Here is an 8,696-nt window from a genome sequence, read left to right as displayed (position 1 = left end):
AATAAATAAATGGTTTGTCTGGTTTATTCATTTACAGCTGTAAATTAATTACATGTAATTTAATGTAGCCTATTTGGTAAAGATATGCCCACATGTCAATATATTCATTTGAATGCAAAGTTTTTTAAAAAGCTCCCAAAGATAATAAATAGAGGCTAGCTGTGCTTAGTGGTGCACCTCATTAAGTGGTTCTTCACCCTGAGGAACAGCGGTGTCAGTGGAACAAACAGAATTAAAGTTTGCTCAACATTCAGTGTGGTTTTATAGTGTCCACACCTTTGTTAAACAAAAGCATTTCAAGTGACAGCAACAAAAGCATTTAACACACATTGAATTATATTGCCTGTTCCCTTGAAAAAAAAACAAAACTGTGCTGCTTTATTTGTTGAGTCTGTAAACCATGGGCTAATGCTACACAGACTAAGGGATGTTGGAATAGAAGACTGAGCTATAAAATGGTTCGGGCATTATCATACAGAGCACACACAATGTGTTTTTGTAGATCATCCTACATTAGATGTTTTTGAGATTTCCAGGTTCGATAATACCTTCTATTTTATTTTCTATATTTTTAAATAACACTGGAAAGGACTTGGAAATAGTGAAATTGGCCTATTGGCTCAACTTGTCCCAGATGAGCAGTAAGTGTTGGGGGTGGAGAGAGGACAAGTTAAGCCACATAGGAGAATACTGTGCCATTGATTATGCTTAACCCTTAAATACTGTTCGGGTCAAATTTGACCCATTTTGACATTTGACAGCAGTAAAAAATACCCTAATCGTCATTCTTTGAGCCTGAAGTTTGATGACTTTTCCTAAAGTGACCCAAAATACACAGAAATGAAAATATTTTAAAATTGTATCCTTTTTTTTCACTCATTTTTGTACACTGAGACTGTTTCGGGTCAAATTTGACCAGTATCTATTGAGATGGATTTTAGATCTACCAGTGTGGGTCAAATCAAGGAAAATGGTCGTTTTAGGGAATCTTGAAACTGTGAAACTGTACAGGCCATGTTTGTGTGTATTTTTTATGGGACAGTGGTGACAAAGTTCAAGGGAGACCTCGACACTGTCATGAGAACTGTCTGTTCTCCCACCGCATTTGCCCAGGTTCCCGCAGAGACAGACACCTGCTGGTTTTTGAAGGGGCATGGGGGAATCTCGAAACAGTGAAACAGTAAAACAGCATAGGAGCAATCATATATGGCGCACAAAGGGAACAGAAGTCATCCAGGGGTTAGAGGGTGCCTTGACACAGACACAAGATCTGCAACTGCAAGCACAAGCACCTGCAATGTAATAAAATAATTTGCAAAGTAACACATTTGAATCAATGAGTGACTGACATCATGGCAACAAGACTAGGTGTGCAACAGGTGCTTGATCTGATCTTCTAAGAGGAGGTTGATAGTGATTTGGAGGAGGATGTGTCAGACTAGGAAGACAACGTGGAAGAAAACTCTGATTACACCCCCTCTGATGAAGATGACTCTGATGTAGAGGAGCAGGCAGCAAGGCAGATGTTTGTGTCGAAAAACAGTGCAATCTGTGGGTCTTCACTTCCACATCAAGTTGTAGGCAGGCTGGCAGCGGAAAATGTCATTCGAATGACTCCAGGACCCATCTGGGGGACTGGCCATCTCCCATGCATCTGACATTTTTTCCAACTCTTCTTCCCTCCAGCCATTGAAAAGATTGCAATGACAAACATGGAGGGGATTAATCGTTATGGTCAAGAATGGAAGACCATGGATGTGACTGACCTACATGCCTACATGGGGGCTTCTAATACTGGCTGGTGTGTACAGGTCTCGAGGTGAGGCTGCTTCTAGTCAGTGGAACCCTGTGACGGGAAGACCAATATTTCGAGCCACCAAGTCCTGCACGGCGTGTCACTGACAAACTGGCAGCAATTAGGGATGTCTGGGACAAGTGGGTGGAACGGCTGCCTCTCATGTACAACCCTGGCCCAGAGGTCACAGTGGACGAAAGACTCGTTCCATTCAGAGGTAAGAATGGTCTTTTATTGTTAGACTAATTAATCTCTGCTTCAGTATACATGTTATTGGCTGTGATATCAAATGGTCAGATTCAGATCAGATTCCCTTTATTTCTTATGCACTTCCATACATAAAAGGGAAATGTTTTCCTCGGAAAAACACAACCCAGGACAAAAACAGTGGAATTCAATAAATAAGAAGATAGATAGAACAAAAAGATAAATGGTTTTCCCCCTTTTTGTGTTTTTGCAGGTCACTGTCCTTTCTGCCAGTACATTCCAAGCAAGCAAGGAAAATATGGTATTAAATTATGGGTTGCTTGTCATGCACGTTCCAGTTATGCTTTGAATATGCAAGTATACACTGGGAAGCCAGCTGGCGGAGCCCCAGAGAGAAAACAAGGCATGCGTGTTGAGTTAGAGATGACAGAAGAGCTAAGAGGACCCAATGTGACGTGTGACAACTTCTTCACCTCTCATGAGTTTGGTCAGGTGCTCCTGAAGAAGAAAATCACAATGGTTGGCACTGTGCGGCAGAACAAACCTGAGCTGCCACCCGCTCTGATTACAACAAGGGGGAGAGAGGTTGAACCACCCGCTGGGCTCTCATGATATTCCACAATATCATTGGCATATCAACCTACAATGCCTACAACCTACAAAGGAGGTTCTTTTTGGAGGAGTTTGGAAAGGCCCTTGTGACTCCTTGCATGCAAAAGCGACAACACCTTCCCTCAGCAGCTTCAGCAGCATTGGTAAGGGCATTGCAGCCAACTGAGCCTGGCCCTGATCAAGAACTCACACAAGAAGCCAACACAAGGGGACAGAAAAACAGGGACAACCTGCTGCAAGTGTGGGACCCACAGTAATATGAGAATATAACTGGACACTGGGTACCCTCCCATTCTCATGTTTTATTGTGTGTTATTATGCAGTTGTAATATGATTTATATTCATGCAGCACTAGTCATATTTTTAGCAGGTTTATTAGTGGATATAATGAGTGAGCTCACGCAGGCACTTCTGGGCAGCTTAGGGGTCTTTAGGGTGCACAGGTAGCACACGTGCCCAAGCAGATTGAAATGTCCGGCAGTATGCGGCCACGCTGAGCAGTTGTGCTTGTGATTTTTGTACTTCCAGAATTAAAGAGATGTTCATAACCCATGCATGCCTGGCAGTCCCATTTTTGAGTCCAAGTGTGCAACACAAATGTGGGAAACACGTGCAAGTTCCACACACGTAAGGTTTCCTACCACTGCTTTGAATGCAGAGACTAGTTTATAATAAGCATTTTTTTATTTAATGTTTTGTGTTGTAAGTGGTAAATGTTGAATTAATATTGATAATTATGATTTCTTATGATATAGCAGTGAGGACAGCGTTTAATGGTTGCAATGGTTAAACATGGTTATATTATGAATTCCAACAGTTCCAGAATGTTCATGCCATTTTCAAATTCAATAAAATATATCTAAATCATTATGGCTTTTATGTTTTATGTCTTATGTAAAACAGGACACGATACTGTGTAATAGATGTTTTTCTCCAAAAACGTGTGTTGTAAAACTTAAAAAATACACTCTCTCTGCTCTCTGAAACATTTATTATGGATTAATCATACATTTATTGATGTGACATAGGTTATTTAGACATTCTAAATAGATCTGTAGTTTAAAATTTGGTATAGACACTTACTACGAGGGAATTCTTGGTCAATTTTGACCCGGACCATACTGTGATGGCTTAAGATATGAACAGCATGTAAGGGTTAAGTAAAATTGGACATTTTCTTCTATATAGCCTCACCTAAAGAGACCTAAAGTTTGGTCTAGACCTGCTCTTTATGGAAACCACCTTGAGATAATGCTTGTTATGAATTGACGCTATATAAATAAAGATTGATTGAGTTATCATACTATCACAAGGAAAGACAAACTCAGTATCCATTGCTCTTCATCAGCTATTTCAAATGTTTATGCATTACTTTTAGCTAATTATTTCAAGTGGTGATCCATACATTGTGCGAAGCTAAGCTAGCCGGATAAAGGTGACGCTGCCTCTTGCACTGCACTTTTTAGATTCTGCGTACCACAGTGATCTAGAAATTATAACCAAATCAGGCTCACTGCCCACAGGGAGTGTCATAAAACCTATAGAAAGGCCCTCTGTAATGCCAGAGTCGCATACTACTCCTCGTTAATAGAAGAAAATAAAAGCAACCCTAGATTTCTGTCCAGCACAATAGCCAGGCAATAGCCAGACAAAGAGCCAGAACTCTATTGATCCTTGTGTTCCTTTAGAGCTCAGCAGCAACATCTTCATGAGCTTCTTTAATGATAAAATTCTAACTATTAGAGACAAAATTCATCACCTCCTGCCGTCAACAGGGTCTGATTCAACTTCAAACTTAGGAATTATGGAATCAGCTGCTAGACCTGATGTGCATTTGGACTGTTTTTATTCCAATTGATCTTCCTGAATTGGCTTCAATAGTCTCCTCATCCAAACCATCAACTTGTCTCCTAGACCCCATTCCTACTGGGCTACTTAATGAAGTCCTGCCCTCAATTAGCACATCCTTACTGGATATGATAAATCAGTCTTTACTAACAGGCTACGTACCACAGTCCCTTAAAGTAGCAGTAATTAAACCTCTCCTGAAAAAGCCTACTCTTGATTCAGGTGTATTAGCCAACTATAGACCTATATCCAACCTTCCCCTTTTCTCAAAGATCCTGGAGAAAGTTGTAGCTAATCAGCTGTGTAATTTTCTAAATTCCAACAGTCTATTAGAGGACTTTCAGTCAGGTTTTAGAGCAAACCATAGCACAGAGACAGCACTGGTGAAGGTTACAAACGACCTCCTTATGGCATCAGACAGAGGACTTCTCTCTGTACTTGTCTTGTTAGACCTGAGTGCTGCTTTTGACACCATCAACCATCACATCTTACTGCAGAGACTGGAACAGTTAATTGGCATAAAAGGAACCACATTAAGGTGGTTTAAGACCTATTTATTAGATCGATTTCAGTTTGTACATGTTAACAATGAATCCTCTGTCCACACTGAAGTTAGACATGGAGTTCCACAAGGTTCAGTGCTTGGACCAATACTTTTTACCTTATATATGCTTCCTCTGGGTAATATTATCAGGAAGCACTCCATTCATTTCCACTGTTACGCAGATTATACACAATTATATTTATCAATAAAGCCAAATGAACCCAAATCAGTTGAGTAAACTTCAAATCTACCTTAAGGACATAAAGTCTTGGATGAGCAGCAACTTTCTGCTGCTAAACTCAGATAAAACTGAAGTTATTCTGCTCGGCCCTTAGGGACACCTTTTCTATCAACATAACTGCTCTGGATGGCATTACTCTGGCCTCCAGCTCCACTTTGAGGAATCTGGGAGTCTTATTTGATCAAGATTTGTCCTTTAACTCCCACATTAAACAGATTTCTAGAACTGCCTTTTTCCATCTACGTAATATTGCTAAAATCAGGCCCATTTTGTCTATAGATGATGCAGAAAAATGAGTCCATGCATTTGTCACTTCTAGATTGGACTATTGCAACTCATTATTATCAGGCTGCCCCAATAAGTCGTTAAAGACTCTCCAGCTGGTCCAGAACGCTGCTGCTTGTGTTCTGACGAGAACTAAGAGAAGACACCATATTTCTCCTGTACTGGCTTCTCTTCATTGACTTCCAGTAAAATCTAGAATAGAGTTTAAAATCCTTCTCCTCACATACAAGGTTCTTAATGGTCAGGCCCCATCATATCTTAAAGAGCTCATAGTACCCTACTACCCCACTAGAGCACTGCGCTCCCAGAACGCAGGCCTACTGGTGGTTCCCAAAGTCTCCGAAAGTAGTGCAGGTGGCAGAGCTTTCAGCCATCAGGCTCCTCTCCTGTGGAATCTCTTTCCAGTTTGGGTTCGGGGGGGCAGACACCCTCTCTACATTTAAGAGTAGACTAAAAACCTTCCTTTTTGATAAGGCATAAAGTTAAGGGCTGGCCCAGGCCTTGGACCAGCCCCTAGTTATGCTATAGGCTGTAGGCTTAGACTGCTGGGGGACTCCTATGATGCACTGGGCTCCTCTATCCTCCTCTTCCTTCTCCATCATTATGTCTCATGTCCGCTTAATGTCTGCCACTAACTTGGTATCTTCCCCGGAGCCTTTCTGTGCTTTTCTCATCTCTCAGGTTCCTGTGGATCCTGGTCCTGCTTCTCCTGCTGTGGTTCTCTAGTTCCTGTGGATCCTGGTCCTGCTCCTGCTGCTGTGGTTCTCTGGCTTCATGAATCACTGGTGTGGATCGTCGGCCACTCGTCATGTTTTTCAACATTACCATATTGCGAATGCTAATTTTTTACACTCTTATTGTTAGTGCTATAGTCACTGTTAGTATGTTGGTTGCTGTTTGTGTTGTCCCTCTCTCTCTGTGTCTCTCTCTCTCTCTGTCTCTCCCTCTCTCTGTCCAACCTCCACCCAACTCGGACCCTGACAGAAAGCCGCCCACATTTGAGCCAGGAATATGTTCAAGGTTTCTTCCCGTTAAAGGGGAGTTCTTCCTTCTTGCTCAATATAATATCTGATGCTTGCTCATGTGGGAATTCTTGAATCCTTAATTTTGAATTCCTGAATCGCTGGGCCTCTCTCTTAATTAAAGAGTTTGGTCTAGACCTGCTCTTTATGTAAAGCGTATTGAGATAACGCTGTTATGAATTGGTGCTATATAAATAAAGATTGATTGATTGATTGAGTGTACCTGAATGAAATTTTGATCTTTTCTCCTGATGAAAAGACCCATGTACAGAATGCCAGGAACATTTTCGAGAGACTTTTAGAGAGCCATTTATGTGTTAAAGCAGAAAGGTATGAGTTCCATGTTCCTACTCCCAGTTTGAGGAAGAGGGTTTAGCAGTTTGTCGGATTTGCAAATTTCTACAGAAGATTACATGAACTCATCTCTCCTTCTCTAAAATTTACTTGGACTTCTCAGTCGAGCAGGCTTTGGTCTGCCTGAAAGAAATGTGCACCACAGCACACATACTCACCGTTCCGGACCTCAAGGACAGTTTGTGGTGGAGGTCAATGCTTCCAATGACATAGTCGGGGAAGTTCTATCCCAGAGATCCGAAAAGGTCCATCCATGCACCTACCTGTCGCATAAGTTAACCCCTCCATAGAAAAATTATGACATTGGAAATTGTGAACTGTTAGCCTTGAAGAATGATGGAATGTTGGGAGAATGGAGACACTGGTTGGGGGGAGCTGAACAGCGATTTTTGGTATGGACAGATCATAAGAATCTAGAGTATATTCTCAAAGCAAAGAGACTCAATTCTAGACAGACTAGATGGACTCTTCACTCCATTATATTGCCCAGGATCAAAAAATGGAAAGCCCTATACCTTATCCAGGATCTTTGACCCTGATCCAGTTCCAAAAGAATTAGAGGGCATCCCACCACCTGAATGGGTGATAGGAGTCATGTCATGGCCCATGGAGGAACGAGTGAAACAAACAAGATCCAGATATCCAAACAGATCCAAACTTTAATAAATTTCTTTTAGTAGAATAATAAGATCCCCTCCATTGTGTAGATTCCAAAGATCATGTAGGTTTCGAACTGTGTTTGTCCACAGTAAAGTAAAGCTGGGGTGATGTGTAGAATTTCGCCATGAAAATGTTAGGATCCTGTTGGTTTCTATCTCCCCTGCCCTTTCTCCCTCCTGTGCTGTCTCCCTCTTCCTGCCACCTGAGCAGAGGTTACTCCAGGTCACTCCGCCCATGCACCGGCAATTCACACACAACTGAATCTCCAATCAAGCCACCCACTCCTTCCCTGCCTACATAAGCCCAGCCCAGATCACCACTCACTGCCAGATTGTTCGTTGCACTTGGTACACTTCAGGCTCCTTTCTCCAAGACTACTTGTGATTTTGCTCGTGTTTGCTCTCTGTCCTGGTTTCAGTTTTTGTCTCCTTCTCCGTCCTGCTCCTGCTCCCTGCTCCACCTGGTTGTCTTCCCTGGTCCCCACCCCGGGTCCTGCTTCCGCTAGCCCCTTTTCCCCGACCTTGCTCCTATCCGTTGGTGTAAATAAACCCATCTGTCTCCCAACCACCCAGTTGTTCTGTGTCTGCGTTGTGGGTTCAGCTGGTTTAGTTCCGCATAACAGAAAAAGAAATATGGCGCTTTTCCACAAGCACCTACTCAACTCAACTCGACCTGTAGGGTTTTCCACTAGACGATAGTACCTGGTACCAGGTACTTTTTTAGTACCTACTCAGCCGGGGTTCCAAGCGAGCTGAGTCGAGCCAAAAATGTGACGTCAACAGACTGCAGGCCGCTGATTGGCCAGGGAGTGACGTCACTGGATGAGTCATGAGAGCGACTCGTTCACAAGAATCAAATCCGGCGTTTTTATTATTTCTGTGAACGAGGTACAGGGCTACACGCAAACCAACCACTCTATGTCCTTAGTTGTGTTGTGTTTGTGCCATATACAAATTACGCCACTGGAGTTTCGGGCCAGCTTGCTATGATGACCCCATCCACTTTGAGGTGGTACGCAACTGTAATGGAAAATGACTCGAGTCGAGGCCAGTAGAGCTAAAACTGTGTAATCGAAAAGCACCAATAGTAACTCAACTGTAAACTGTCCAGTCTGCCCCAAACTTCACC

At 42.4% G+C, this 8,696-nt stretch overlaps 1 pseudogene; it reads left to right on the top strand.

Annotated features, from left to right (window-relative positions):
- Positions 1 to 1,523: 1,523 nt before the first annotated feature.
- Positions 1,524 to 2,614, top strand: LOC139204903 (piggyBac transposable element-derived protein 4-like; annotated as a pseudogene).
- The last annotated feature ends 6,082 nt before the right edge of the window (positions 2,615 to 8,696 follow it).

Source organism: Pempheris klunzingeri, chromosome 8 (assembly GCF_042242105.1).
Source record: "Pempheris klunzingeri isolate RE-2024b chromosome 8, fPemKlu1.hap1, whole genome shotgun sequence".
NCBI lineage: Eukaryota > Metazoa > Chordata > Actinopteri > Acropomatiformes > Pempheridae > Pempheris > Pempheris klunzingeri.
This window is presented reverse-complemented; position numbering and strand designations above follow the sequence as displayed.